The 15509-nt window shown below is 43.9% G+C and overlaps 1 protein-coding gene across 1 annotated transcript in view; it reads right to left on the bottom strand.

Moving 5' to 3' along the window:
* LOC121579456 (Kv channel-interacting protein 1) overlaps positions 1-15509 on the bottom strand; it is a 52488-nt gene that overhangs the window by 27188 nt on the left and 9791 nt on the right. The gene's annotated exons all lie outside the window — the stretch shown is intronic.

Here is a 15509-nt window from a genome sequence, read left to right as displayed (position 1 = left end):
GGCAGGGCATTAAGGCAGCTGTCCATGCTTTTAATGTGCAATCCAAAACCCTGAGGTGCCACCGAGACAAGCAGGTCAAAACCCCAGGCCACAGCCATTTGGGTGGGTTACCAATCTTCACTGGCTCTTTCGAATGTGACCTGGTGAGTCATATCCCAAAAAGATAAAGAGCCCACGCCTGTCCAAAAACTTGCCTTTAATCTGGCGGAAAGGATGGGAATCCAAAACACATTCAGTGAAGATAGGTGGTTTGCAGTTATAGACTGGTTTTACGGTTTTATGAAGCTGCACCCAGAATTATCCATCCATATCACACAAGCAGCCAGTCTGGCTCGAGCTGTTGGCTTCACCCCCATCATGACCTCTACCCCTACCACAACCTCTGCCATAACATCAACCTCCACCATAACCTCCACCCCACAGCCTACCCAGCACCCACAGGTCTCCAGTGACCTTGCTCCGAATGTTGGTAAGAAAAAGAAACGTCAGCACTCATTTTCGGAAATACATAGTAGCATATAGAGTGATTAGAAATAAGTGTTTATTGAACCAATACTCATGAGTTCTTGTTGTTGTTTATTTGTTTGTTTCTTTTTGTTTAAAGTACCAGTTGTACAACAACAAACAGCGGCAGAGGTCATATTGGAATTGTCCCCCAGGCCAAGGATACAGGAAACGAGGCCTAAAAGACAAATAAACTACCCCATGTTACCCTACTCAGTGATGTGTTGTGTTGGATTTGCCCCAAACATAATGCTTTGTATTCAGGACATAAAGTTAACTTCTTATTTTTTGCAGTATTACTTTAGTTTCTTATTACTAACAGGATGCATGTTATGGAATCTTTTTTATTCTGTACCTTATTTTCACTCTGTCAATTAGGTTAATATTGTGGAGAAACTACAATGTTGTTGATGCATCCTCAGTTTTCTCCTATCACAGCCATTAAACTCTGTAACTGTTTTAAAGTCACCATTGGCCTCAAGATGAAATCCCTGAGCGGTTTTCTTCCTCTCCAGCAACTGAGTGAGGAAGGACGCCTGTATCTTCGTAGTGACTGGGTGCATTGATACACCATCCAAAGTGTAATTAATAACTTCACCATGCTCAAAGGGTTATTCAATGCCTGCTTTTTTTATTTTCACCCATCGACAAATAGGTGCACTTCTTTGCGAACCATAGGAAACCCCCCTCTATCTCTCTCTCTCTCTCTCTCTCTCTCTCTCTCTCTCTCTCTCTCTCTCTCTCTCTCTCACGCACACACACACACACACACACACACACACACGCACACACACACACACACACACAGACACACACACACACACACACACACATGGATTCTCCATTTCATGAGAAAAAAGATAATGATTGAAAGAACTACGACTGATTTCATGTAAAAACGTACACAGAGTTGTTGTGTAAGCATGTATGCACATACGCACGCACACACACTCACATATGCACGTACGCACACACTCACGCTGTGTTTGTGTGTCTCAGAGGGCAGCCCAGTTCCTTTAGCTGGAGCCTCCTTCTCTTTCTCTAATGGTCTGTATAAATAGCTGCTTGTTGCTGTTCCCTGCTTTGTCTGACGTTTGCTCTCATTAACTGAGAGGTTTGAGATGACCCCACTAACAGAGAGAGAGAGAGAGAGAGAGAGAGAGAGAGAGAGAGAGAGAGAGAGAGAGAGAGAGAGAGAGAGAGAGAGAGAGAGAGAGAGAGAGAGAGAGAGAGAGAGAGAGAGAGAGAGAGAGAGCAGAGGGGAGCTGTTCTTGAAGTCAAATCAAAACTTCACATCCTAATTAATTATAAGAAAAACTAACTATTTTGGGGACTGAGATTCCGATTCGTCCCAATTACGGTGGATTTCTGTCTGCAGAACAGAACGACCTATTGGAGACTACAGTATTCCCTCTGCACATGGCGGGATTCTACTCAACCCTGTTTCTGCTCTCTGTTGCATTTTGAGTGGTGAGTATTGTTTTGCATAACTGTCTGTGTTCTACATGCTGTTGGAATATATAAGTAACTGCATTAGTATGATGATGGGACAATTGGTATTCAGAGAGGGGATTGATCGAGAGAAGATAAATGGGGGGGGGGATAGGGAGAGAAGAGAAGTAGAGGGGGGGATAGGGAGAGCTTCAGTAGTTAGACAGACTGAATCCCCTCTGGGCTTGAATTAGGTGTAAGATAAATATTAGAGCATTTAGAGCCTGCCAATACATAGTTAGCTGTGTCTGCTTCATACTACTCCATCCATAGACAGTCCTCTCACAACCACACTAACCTCATTTATTTTGTCCTGAAGCAGGCCATCAGAGTCAGTCCCCACAGAATAAGAGTTAATCTGAATCAGGCATACACAGAAACAAAGACATCAACCATAACCAGTCTACGCAGGATCCAGGACTCAGAACCATGCAACAGCACCCCTATCATCTTTCTGCCTGTACAAGAGACAGACAGACTGACAGACAGAGACAGACTGACAGAGAGAGAGAGTTACAGTAGGACAGGACATTCTCCACCAGAAAGCTCCTGTGGATTTGAAGGAAGGGCTTCACATTTTCTGAGGGATTCTGTGTTTTTGCCCAGAACTTCTAATCCCATTGGCTCTGTACCAACACTGAAAATCTCTCTCTCTCTCTCTCTCTCTCTCTCTCTCTCTCTCTCTCTCTCTCTCTCTCTCTCTCTCTCTCTCTCTCTCTCTCTCTCTCTCTCTCTCTCTCTCTCTCTCTCTCTCTCTCTCTCTCTCTCTCCGACTGTGTGTGTCTGTGTGTGTCTGTCTGTGTGTGCCTGCACACGTGTCAGTGTTCTAAAAAAAATCTCCCATCGTTTAAAAATGCATCCCCTCTCTTTTTTCTAGACCCCTTTCAACTTTCTCTTCATACTTGAAAGGAATTCTGTTCTCCCTCTCGCTCTCAAATAGCAAAAAGACTGGAAGGCTTGGAGAAGAGGGAGAGCAAGTGCGCGAAAACAAAGTGCATGTTTACATTAAACGTTTATATGATGCATTCTATTCCCTTAACTCTAGTGGAAGGGATGTTGATAACTATGATAAGAATAGCCAGTATCAAATAGCCAGTATCTACTATATTCAGTATTCCCATGAAATCAGTTGGTGTTATGGCTGTCCTTGGGCTCTGTCAGAGGTCCTTTGTATTCATCTCAGTATTGACAATAGATCAGTGTTTCTCCACTAGTTCCAAACACTGTCCTGTATGTCACCATTGCATAGCCAGTAGAAATAGATGATCAGTGTATCTGTAGCACCACATACAGTGGAGTAGTATAGACAACCATCTGAAGGGCAGCAGGTTATACACACACTTTCACTTGAAAGGTAGTGTCTTAGTTACCAAACTGAGCAAGTGATGTGAGGCTGTGTGTGTGTGCCTGCATGTGTGTGTGTGTGCGCGTATGTGCACGTGTGTGAGAGTGAGTGTGTATTCATACATACAGCAGCGATTAATTAAACATCAAAGCATGAATAATCATGGATGTGTAACCATCTGACTCTCCCACCCTTCTCTTCCTGTATCTCACCTTCTTATCTCATGTTAACAGCCTCTTCCCTCTCTTTCTCTGCTTTCTATCAGCACTGTCTCTCTCCCTCGCTCTCCATTAAAAACAGCTCACAGCCAATTGTAACCATGAAGAGACTTTGGAACACTTTGATAATGGCCCAAAACATAGGGAACAAATACAGAAACACAACCACAACATCTCTCTCTCTCTCTCTCTCTCTCTCTCTCTCTCTCTCTCTCTCTCTCTCTCTCTCTCTCTCTCTCTCTCTCTCTCTCTCTCTCTCTCTCTCTCTCTCTCTCTCTCTCTCTCTCTCTCTCTCTCTCTCTCTCTCTCTCTCTCTCTCTCTCTCTCAATTCAATTCAATTCAATTTAAGGGCTTTATTGGCATGGGAAACGTGTGTTATCATTGCCAAAGCAAGTGAAGTAGATAGTAAACAAAAGTGAAATAAACAATAAATATTAACAGTAAACATTACACTCAGAACTTTCAAAAGAATAAAGACATTTCAAATGTCATATTATGTATATATACAGTGTTGTAACAATGTGCAAATAGTTAAAGTACAAATGGGAAAATAAATCAACATAAATATGGGTTGTATTTACAATGGTGTTTGTTCTTCACTGGTTGCCCTTTTCTTGTGGCAACAGGTCACAAATCTTGCAGCTGTGATGGCACACTGTGGTTTTTCACCCAGTAGATAAGGGAGTTTATCAAAATTGGGTTTGTTTTCGAATTCTTTGTGGATCGCTGTAATCTGAGGGAAATATGTGTCTCTAATATGGTCATACATTTGGCAGGAGGTTAGGAAGTGCAGCTCAGTTTCCACCTCATTTTGTGGGCAGTGTGCACATAGCCTGTCTTCTCTTGAGAGCCAGGTCTGCCTACGGCGGCCTTTCTCAATAGCAAGGCTATGCTCACTGAGTCTGTACATAGTCAAAGCTTTCCTTAAGTTTGGGTCAGTCACAGTGGTCAAGTATTCTGCCACTGTGTACTCTCTGTTTAGGGCCAAATAGCATTCTAGTTTGCTCTGTTTTTTTGTTTGTTCTTTCCAATGTGTCAAGTAATTCTCTTTTTGTTTCTCTCTCTCTCTCTCTCTCTCTCTCTCTCTCTCTCTCTCTCTCTCTCTCTCTCTCTCTCTCTCTCTCTCTCTCTCTCTCTCTCTCTCTCTCTCTCTCTCTCTCTCTCTCACACACACACACACACACACACACACACACACACACACAGTCAGATTAATAAAAACATGTTCTGTTTGGTAACCAGCTCTGTACCCCACAGCAGCCTCATAGTGTATTAAACACACTCACACAAAGTAATTCCTCTAAAACAAATGCAAACAGTGCTCTCACATCACAGTTGTAATTTGTTTAAAGGCTGATGTGCTGAATCCTCATAAACAAAATCAATGAACAATCAATAGGTAAACAGGTTACAAAAATGTGTCTACACACACACACACACACACACACACACACACACACACACACACACACACACACACACACACACACACACATTTTCAGGTGTTCTCATACCTCGTCTTCTGTAGTCGACCTGTTTGGTGTGCATGGAGAAAGTCCCCAGCACAATCCCCATCTCAATGTCTAGGTCCTCTTCTCTTCTCAAGACTTTTGATTTCTCTACCTCCGTCCCTGTCTTTCTGAGTTCCTCTCTGTTAGTCTGATCTCTATACCTCTACAGGCGGATCTCAGTTCCTGCTGTTCTCTTACACCAGTGTGTGCTTCTCTCTGCAGTAAAGTATTATCTTTGTTTCAAAATGCTCTTCACTCTTCCTCTCTCCCTCTCTCTCCGACTTGTTTTTCTGCTCCCTGAATCCTCCTCTCTAGTTCCTCCTCCTCTACTTTCTATCTTGTGGATTTTGAGGGATGCATGTATTACACACAGCGATAAGAGGGAGAGATGGGAGTGAGGAGAGGAAGAAAGAGGAGGATATGGATGAAAGTGTCACAAGTCCACAGAGAGTTATACACACACACGCCAAGTCACACACTGTGATTTAAGTGGGACATTTTACATTTGATTACATATTTTTTTCATCTCTCCTTCTCGCCTCAGTTCTTCATTACCCTCTATCTCACACAATCCCTGAAGACTTGAAGGGGACATGAGATGAATTGTTAAACCCTTTTTTTGTGATAAATAAATGGGTTTTGCTTTACAGTTTCCCTCTTGAGAACCCTTCATCCCCTCCTCATCTGTCATTCATAAAAGTCAACAGCATTAATAAACACAACATACTTGGAAGAATCTGGCCAACATGCTCATTCAAAGGCAGCAAACTAAAGTGTTACATGATAATGAAAAGTTGTGAGTAGATTAATTAACAACACATCCCTGAATTCTCATTTTGTCTCCACAGTGGTAACAGTCTTCACAGAAATAGTTCCCCTACCCTTTGCCTATGACAATTGCCACACACTAGCTATTTTATGGATCTCTCAGGATCACACACTCTCAGTGGCCCTCACACACCGAGGAGAGAGCTGAGCTGAGCAGAGTAGAGATTCAATAAGAGAGTTAATTACAGTCCCCTGGGAGGAGGGTCAAAGGAGGAGTGGTCATCTGTATCATTGACTCGATGTCCCCCTACAGTGATAACAGAGGGATCACCACACACCAGGACAACACAGGGAAGATTGGAGTGCACTGGAATGCACTGAACAATACTTATTATGAGGAAAAACCAATAACATTTGAGACCATGTCTCTTGTTCACTTTTTCACTGTGTCATTGTCCTTGGATGGTGTAATGCTGTGAGAGAGAAAAGGTTATGAGTTGGTAGAGACTATTTAAATGAGGGCAAGAGATAAAGACTGAGAAAGGGGAATAAAGAGACTGATGATCAGATGAGAACATAGCCTCAAAGAGAGGAGGGAGTGGTAGAGATCATGGGGAAAATATGAGACTTTTCTTTCTTCCCTGTCTGTGTGGATGGTACTGTCAGAGGCCAAATGCGTAACAAGCCTTAGTGCTTCTGGGCCTCGATCAACCCCCCTTTAATCTGTCCATACAAGAACTCTCATCCTTTCATCTCTCCATCGCTCTCCTATCGCTCTCATCTTAACCTTAACATCTCTCCCCCTCCTGCTCTGCCCTCGTTTTCCCTCTCTTCACACTGGGTCCTGACAGAGAAGACGGGGAAACCAACCAGCAGAGATGAGTCAAGAGGAGAGGAGAGAGTCTGTAATTGGTTTTTAATTATGGTACTCTCCATTAGTCTCCACTATTGGATCATGACTCTTTCTGAATGATGCTAGCCATTAAATAGTAATATCAGACATGAATACCTTAGTGGATGAAAGAGAGGAAAGAAGAAAGGCATCCAGACGTACTACTGTTGAGAAACACGTCTTCAGATTTAGGAGGAAGATCCCCTGAGTCTCTGCCCTACATATTCTATTTTATTTTACCTTTATTTTAACAGGGAGTTAAATCCATTAGGATTAATCAGACACTTTAATGGGAGGTTAATCGTTAAATACTACAGGAATAGTGGAACAGTACACTTAGGCTTCCACTCCCCATTCATAAATATTCACCCTAGCCCGTAGCTCTCTCTGTTCCCCCTTCCTGTCTTTTTCTTATAATTTATTTACATCCTCATGTTCACACTCACTATCCTTCCTCTTCCTCTCTCTCTCTCTCTCTCTCTCTCTCTCTCTCTCTCTCTCTCTCTCTCTCTCTCTCTCTCTCTCTCTCTCTCTCTCTCTCTCTCTCTCTCTCTCTCTCACACACACACACATTCACCCTATAGCATAAATTCAAATGACACCCTATTCCTTATACTTTTCTGTTTGGTTTCACTCTGTTTCAAATATTGTCTCACTCAATGCCATTCTACCTTCTACCATGGCCACTGATGGAGCAGGAGCACATTGCCATCTGGTGGTAAAATGAGATAGAAACGAGAATATCACCAAGAATAGCAAAAGTGCCTTTTCTTCACATTTTGTCAACCCCCGATAATGTATTTTCTGAATTTGAGAGTTGCATCTCTAACATACCAATTTATCTCTACCAAAGCTGTTGAGATTCTAAGAGTTGTATTACAATCAAGCATACATACTTAGTACATAAAACACACACAAACACACAAAACACACAAAACATGCACTCACTGTAGTAGTGCTTGTAATAGGTTGTTGTGGTGCCAATTCATAGCCAACAGATGGAAGCATTGCACACAATTTCAATAGCTTTACAGTAAACTTCCTGTCACCACCACGTCAAGCCAGGGCTATCTCATTTCCTTATAAGTGAATGGAATACCAGAAGTACATCAAATTAACTGAAATAGTAGAAAACAAACAGTGGATTTTTTCTCTATCTCAACATATACTATATAATTTTGTAATGTACCGTACCATACCATACTGCACTATACCAAACCGTACTATACTATACAGTAACATACTATACAGTACCATACTATACCATACTGAATCACACCAGACCGTAGTACCATACCCTCCTGTACCACCACCTTAGTTGAAGAACAGCTATGTTTGAGCCTACAACTAGGAACAGGGGTGAGAAATGAGCAGTGAAGGTCTTGTCAATGAAAGGATCAGTATCTGATATGGAGATAGAGAGAGAGAGAGAGAGAGAGAGAGAGAGAGAGAGAGAGAGAGAGAGAGAGAGAGAGAGAGAGAGAGAGAGAGAGAGAGAGAGAGAGAGAGAGAGAGAGAGAGCGAGAGAGAGCGAGAGAGATGGCAAATGAGGATAGGCTAAAGGAGACGTGGAGAAAGAACAAGAGAGATAGGAGAGAGAGGGCAGTGTTTGAGAGGGCGAGCGAGAGGAGGCCAGATATATAAATAAACTGAGAGGGGAATGAGATTACGTAAAAAGGGAGGAGAAGGGATTTAAAAATTCAAAGTGGCGATGCGCACACTGTCAGCTTCAATCTACTACCATGAGAGAGAGAGAGAGAGCTAGACAGAGAGAGAGAGAGAAAGAGAAAGAGAGAGAGAGAGAGAGAGAGAGAGAGAGAGAGAGAGAGAGAGAGAGAGAGAGAGAGAGAGAGAGAGAGAGAGAGAGAGAGAGAGAGAGAGAGAGAGAGAGAGAGAGAGAGAGAGAGAGAGAGAGAGAGAGAGAGAGAGAGAGAGAGAGAGAGAGAGAGAGAGAGAGAGAGAGAGAGAGAGAGAGAGAGAGAGAGAGAGAGAGAGAGAGAGAGAGAGAGAGAGAGAGAGAAAAGGCCTATAGGAAGCACAGGTTGAATAGAGTGGGGACTGGGTAGGTAGAGAAAGCAGAGTGTAAGTGGAGGAGAGGAAAGGATAGTGGTCCAGCCTGTGTACAATTAAGTGAGCAAGGCATTCAGGTGGATGTACTGTAGAGAAGGTTGAGTCACAGTGAGTATGTCTTGGAAGGGAAGAGTCAAATAATGTCACTGTACCTGCAGTGGTAGATGGAGGAGAGCATGGTCATGATGGTGAGGGGGAAGAGTGATGCTGCAGAGAGCAACTGGGGGTAAGAAAGAGGGGGATTAAATATCTTGGCCAAACCGGCCATGCGCGTGCATCAGTGTACGCCATCATGCGCATGATGGCGTAGCAGTGCGGTCGCTTTTATTCATTGTCCTTGTGTAAATATCCCGTTTCTTGTTTTTTTTGTCTATTTTGTATATATTTCTCAATTTTTACTTTTCATTCTTTAACTAAATATACTTTCCTGCAACCCGCCTCACCCAACGTGGAAAGGATTCTATTTCTTTATAACTTTCATCAAGAACCGTAAGCTGAAACTGAATGGCTACTTGCTATTAGTCACCATTAGCGTCTTCACCACTGTCCGTGGCCTACACTATCCACCAGCCAGCTCTAGCTCTAGCCTGGACAATTCGTCGGCCAGTTTGCACAGCGTGCTATCGACCCAGCGTGCTATCGACCCAGAGCTTATCGGACTTTCTGCCGGAATCACTGGACCCTAGCGCCGGATCATCGCAACCAGCTAGCTAGCTGCAACCTGTTGTTGGCTGATTACCATTGCCCTATAGCAAGCACCAGTTAGCCTTGAGCTAGCCTCAGGCCCATCTCCCGGGTATCTACCTCTCTGTCAACCGGACGGGACCTCCTAGTGTTGACACTGAGCCCCGCCGATCCAACACGACTGGTTTGCCGACGAAATAGTCTGATGTGGTTTCAACAGGCTTCCCGTTGCAGCGACCACGAAGATCCATCTGCCAGCCCCGGCCCGCTGGCACACGCAAACTACAACTGTGCTCCCTGCTAGCTGTGCTGAAGCACCAATTTGAACTGCTCTCGGACTCACATATTGCTGTTCACTGGACCTTATGATCACTCAGCTGCACAGCTGATGCCTGCTGGACTGTTCCTTTACACAGTACCCTGTCCTGTTTATTCTGTTTAGCCTTAGCCCAAACGTTATCGCTATTTCCAGTTGTTGTCTTAGCTCTCTCTAATAACACCTGTGACTGCTTTATGCCTCTCTCCCATGTCAATTATGCCTTGCCTATTGCTGTTTGGGTTAGTTCTTATTATACAATTTCACTGAAGAACCCCTAGTCCCTCTCAAACTGCCTCAAATAGTTCCTTTGTTCCACCCCCCATACACGCCGAGACCGGCTCAATCGGTGCCTCCAGTGACGCTATCTCTTTCATTGTTACCCAACGATTAGGGTTACCTGAACTGTACTCATATCCTTCCATATCCTTTTCTGTACATAATGCCCTGAATCTTTTCTACAACGCCCGGAGAACTGCCCCCTTTATTCTATGTACCCAACGCACTAGAAGACCAGTTCTTAAAGCCTTTAGTCGTATCCTTATTCTAGTCCTCCTCTGTTCCTCTGGTGATGTAGAGGCTAACCCAGGCCCTGCAGCCCCCAGTATCACTCCTACTCCCCAGGAGCTATCATTTGTTGACTTCTGTAACCGTAAAAGTCTTGGTTTTCTGCACGTAAATATCAGAAGCCTCCTTCCTAAGTTTGAGTTATTCACTGCGTTAGCACACTCCGCCAACCCTGATGTTCTAGCAGTGTCTGAATCCTGGCTTAGGAAGGCCACCAAAAATTCTGAAATTTCCATCCCCAACTATAACATTTTCCGTCTAGATAGAACTGCCAAAGGGGGTAGAGTTGCAATCTATTGTAGAGATAGCCTGCAGAGCTCTATCATACTATCCAGGTCTGTGCCCAAACAGTTTGAGCTTCTACTTCTAAAAATCCACCTTTCCAGAAATAAATCTCTCACTGTTGCCGCTTGCTACAGACCCCCCTCAGCCCCCAGCTGTGCCCTTGACACCATATGTGAATTGATTGCCCCCCATCTATCCTCAGAGTTCGTACTGCTTGGTGACCTAAATTGGGATATGCTTAACACCCCGGCCATCCTACAATCTAAACTAGATGCCCTCAATCTCACACAAAATATCAACGAACCTACCAGGTACAACCCTAAATCCGTAAACATGGGTACCCTCATAGATATCATCCTGACTAACTTACCCTCTAAATACACCTCCGCTGTCTTCAACCAGGATCTCAGCGATCACTGCCTTATTGCCTGCGTCCGTAACGGGTCCGCGGTCAAACGACCACCCTCATCACTGTCAAACGCTCCCAAAAACACTTCAGCGAGCAGGCCTTCCTAATTGACCTGGCCCAGGTATCCTGGATGGATATAGATCTCATTCCGTCAGTAGAGGATGCCTGGTTGTTCTTTAAAAGTAATTTCCTCTCAATCTTAAATAAACATGCCCCATTCAAAAAATACATAACTAAGAACAGATATAGCCCCTGGTTCTCCTCAGACTTGACTGCCCTTGACCAGCACAAAAACATCCTGTGGCGCACTGCATTAGCATCAAATAGCCCCCGCGATATGCAACTTTTCAGGGAAGGTAGGAAGCAATATACACAAGCAGTTAGGAAAGCAAAGGCTAACTTTTTCAAACAGAAATTTGCATCCTGTAGCACTAACTCCAAAAAGTTTTGGGACACTGTAAAGTCCATGGAAAATAAGAGCACTTCCTCCCAGCTGCCCACTGCACTGAGGCTAGGAAACACTATCACCACCGATAAATCTACAATAATCGAGAATTTCAACAAGCATTTTGCTACGGCTGGCCATGCTTTCCACCTGGCTACCACTACCCCGGCCACCAGCTCTGCACCCTCTGCTGCAACTTGCCCATGCCCCCCCCGCTTCTCCTTCACACAAATCCAGACAGCTGATGTTCTGAAAGAGTTGCAAAATCTGGACCCCTACAAATCATCTGGGCTAGACACTCTGGACCCTTTCTTTCTAAAACTAGCCGCCGAAATTGTCGCAACCCCTATTACTAGCCTGTTCAACCTCTCTTTCGTAACGTCTGAGATTGGAAAGCTGCCGCGGTCATCCCCCTCTTCAAAGGGGGTGACACTCTAGATCCAAACTGTTACAGACCCATATCCATCCTGCCCTGCCTTTCAAAAGTTTTTGAAAGCCTAGTCAACAAACAGATCACCGACCATTTCGAATCCCACCGTACCTTCTCCGCTATGCAATCCGGTTTCCGAGCTGGTCATGGGTGCACTTCAGCCACGCTCAAGGTCCTAAACGATATTATAACCGCGATCGATAATAGACAGTACTGTGCAGCCGTTTTCATTGACCTGGCCAAGGCTTTCGACTCTGTCAACCACCGCATTCTTATTGGCAGACTAAATAGCCTTGGTTTCTCAAATGACTGCCTCGCCTGGTTCACCAACTACTTCTCAGAAAGAGTTCAATGTGTCAAATCGGAGGGCCTGTTGTCTGGACCTATGGCAGTCTCTATGGGGGTGCCACAGGGTTCAATTCTTGGGCCGACTCTTTTCTCTGTGTATATCAATGACGTTGCTCTTGCTGCTGGTGACTCTCAGATCCACCTCTACGCAGACGACAACATTTTGTATACATCTGGCCCTTCAAAGGACACTGTGTTAACAAACCTCCAAACGAGCTTCAATGCCATACAACACTCCTTCAGTAGCCTCCAACTGCTCTTAAACACTAGTAAAACTAAATGCATGCTCTTCAACCGAACGCTGCTTGCACCCGCACACCCGACTAGAATCACTACTCTCGACGGGTCTGACCTAGAGTATGTGGACAACTACAAATATCTAGGTGTCTGGTTAGACTGTAAACTCTCCTTCCAGACTCACATTAAGAATCTCCAATCCAAAGTTAAATCTAGAATCGGTTTCCTATTTCGCAACAAAGCCTCCTTCACTCATGCTGCCAAACATGCCCTCGTAAAACTGACTATCCTACTGATCCTTGACTTCGGCGATGTCATTTACAAAATAGCCTCCAACACTCTACTCAGCAAATTGGATGTAGTCTATCACAGTGCCATCCGTTTTGTCTCCAAAGCCCCATATAATACCCACCACTGTGACCTGTACGCTCTTGTTGGCTGGTCCTCACTACATATTCGTCGCCAAACCCACTGGCTCCAGGCCATCTATAAATCACTGCTAGGCAAATCCCCGCCTTATCTTAGCTCATTGGTCACCATAGCAACACCCACCCGTAGTCTGCGCTCCAGCAGGTATATCTCACTGGTCATCCCCAAAGCCAACACCTCCTTTGGCCGCAATTCCTTCCAGTTCTCTGCTGCCAATGACTGGAACAAATTGCAAAAATCTCTGAAGCTGGAGACACTTATCTCCCTCACTAACTTTAAGCATCAGTTGTCAGAGCACCTTACCGATCACTGCACCTGTACACAGCCCATCTGAAATTAGCCCGCTCAACTACCTCATCCCTATATTGTTATTTATTTTGCTCATTTGTACCCCAGTATCTCTATTTGCACATCATCTCTTGCACAGCTATCATTCCAGTGTTAATACTAATTGTAATTATTTTTGCACTATAGCCTATTTATTGCCTTACCTCCATAACTTGCTACATTTGCACACACTGTATATATATGTATTTCTGTTGTATTTTTGACTTTGTTTTGTTTTACCCCATATGTAACTCTGTGTTGTTGTTTTTATCGCACTGCTTTGCTTTATCTTGGCCAGGTCGCAGTTGTAAATGAGAACTTGTTCTCAACTGGTTTACCTGGTTAAATAAAGGTGAAATACATAAAATAAAAAAATAAAAATGATAATTGTGTCTATCCCCACCAGACGCCATCAGGTTAAAATACCAAAACCAACTGTGAATCAATTATATTAATTTTGGGGCAGGTCAAAACCCACATGAAACATTCATGGATATTTAGCTGTTGCTAGCTAGTTTGTCCTGGGAGATGAATATTGCGTTGTTATTTTATCTGACATGCATATGGTCCTCTTTTTAGCTGGTTCTTTGTAGAATTCTGACCCGGAGTCATACAAAATGGTGTTTCTCTATTAAAACGATTAATCCACAGATAAAAAAGGGAACCTAGTTAGTTTTTATTTAGTTGTCTTTGATGAATCTCTCCTTGTTCGTCTTTCAAGCAGCCACGTGGGTTTGTATCTTTGTGAAAACCAGTAAGGAGGTGGGAGAGGCGGGACTCTCAGCGCGTCAAGCGTCTCAAATAGAAATAAGTTATATTTTTGCATCCGGCAACGCAGACGCGCGCAAGCAGTGTGGATGAAATGATTGAATAACATATACAAATACATTTATTTTGCAATGCTCGCGCACGCAATGTGGCCAGTGTAGCCAGGGTGTAAGGGGCAGGGCTAGGATGCAATGGAGGGGGACAAATGACCTTGCTGTGGCCCCACACCCCACCCAATGGGACCTGAGTCCAAGTGTTCTAACTAAACTCACCCAAGTGTATGCCAATGTGCGTGATCAGCCCTTATACCCTTTGTAGGAACGTAGATGTGCGTGTATCAAGGTGTGTGGGCCCATTTGAAGTTTGCATGTGTTGTGTGGGTGTGTCCGTGAGTGTGAGTTTGTGCGTAAGACTCTTTGTTGTGTTTGCATGTTCATGAGAGAATGTGCCTTCATCTCTGTGTGTGTCCAAGTGTGTGCGTGTGTGTTCAGTTTGTGCTCCTCTGGTCTCTCCAGAAAGAGGCGCCCAGCTTTACCCATAATCCCCTGGGAGAGAGCTGAGTGACTGGGAAGAAGGTGCAGTCAGCAACACCTCTCTTGTTGCGCTCACTCTCATTTCAATGTTCCGCTTCACTCCCTCAAGCTTCCCCCTCAAGACCCCTGAAAGGTATTTAAAAAATTAACTGTTAACCATAACCATGGTAACCAATACAGCTCACACACACATCTATGGTAATTAGTTTGGGATTAATTAATTAATTAATTCAGCAGTTTAGATATGCCTGAACAAATCAGATCTGCCACAGTCCAATGGACACATTTGCTCATACTAACACCTTGCGACTCAGGGATGTAATTTGTGTAATGCGCTAAACATAAGGTAGAACACAAGCAATCACTGGATAATGTTCCAGGAAATATTTACACCTTGTCTTCACAATGTTCACATTAAATGATCAAAGAAGCAAAACAAATAGATATATAGAATAGCATACAGCCATTTAAACGGAGACAAAAAACATGCCCTTAATTCATGGACCATACAACCCTCAATGGGTTGAATAGAAATCATGGACCTTTACTGTTGTTTTGGGCCTGCTGTGATTGGAAAATAATGTTGTTCATGCAACAAGGGCCAAGGGCACTCTTTCTTTCTTTCTTTCTTTCTTTCTTTCTTTCTTTCTTTCTTTCTTTCTTTCTTTCTTTCTTTCTTTCTTTCTTTCTTTCTTTCTTTCTCTCTTTCTCTCTCTCTCTCTCTCTCTCTCTCTCTCTCTCTCTCTCTCTCTCTCTCTCTCTCTCTCTCTCTCTCTCTCTCTCTCTCTCTCTCTCTCTCTCTCTCTCTCTCTCTCTCTCTCTCTCTCTCTCTCTCTCACAACCCCCCACAATTGGCCATATATAGAGATCCAAATACAGTACATGAGAGGCCAGGAAGGTAGGGCACTCTCCTTCTTTCACTCCATCTCTC

The sequence above is a fragment of the Coregonus clupeaformis genome, chromosome 13, assembly GCF_020615455.1.
Source record: "Coregonus clupeaformis isolate EN_2021a chromosome 13, ASM2061545v1, whole genome shotgun sequence".
Taxonomy (NCBI): Eukaryota; Metazoa; Chordata; class Actinopteri; order Salmoniformes; family Salmonidae; genus Coregonus; species Coregonus clupeaformis.
The sequence above is the reverse complement of the archived record's forward strand: the minus strand, read 5'-3'. Positions and strand labels throughout refer to the sequence as shown.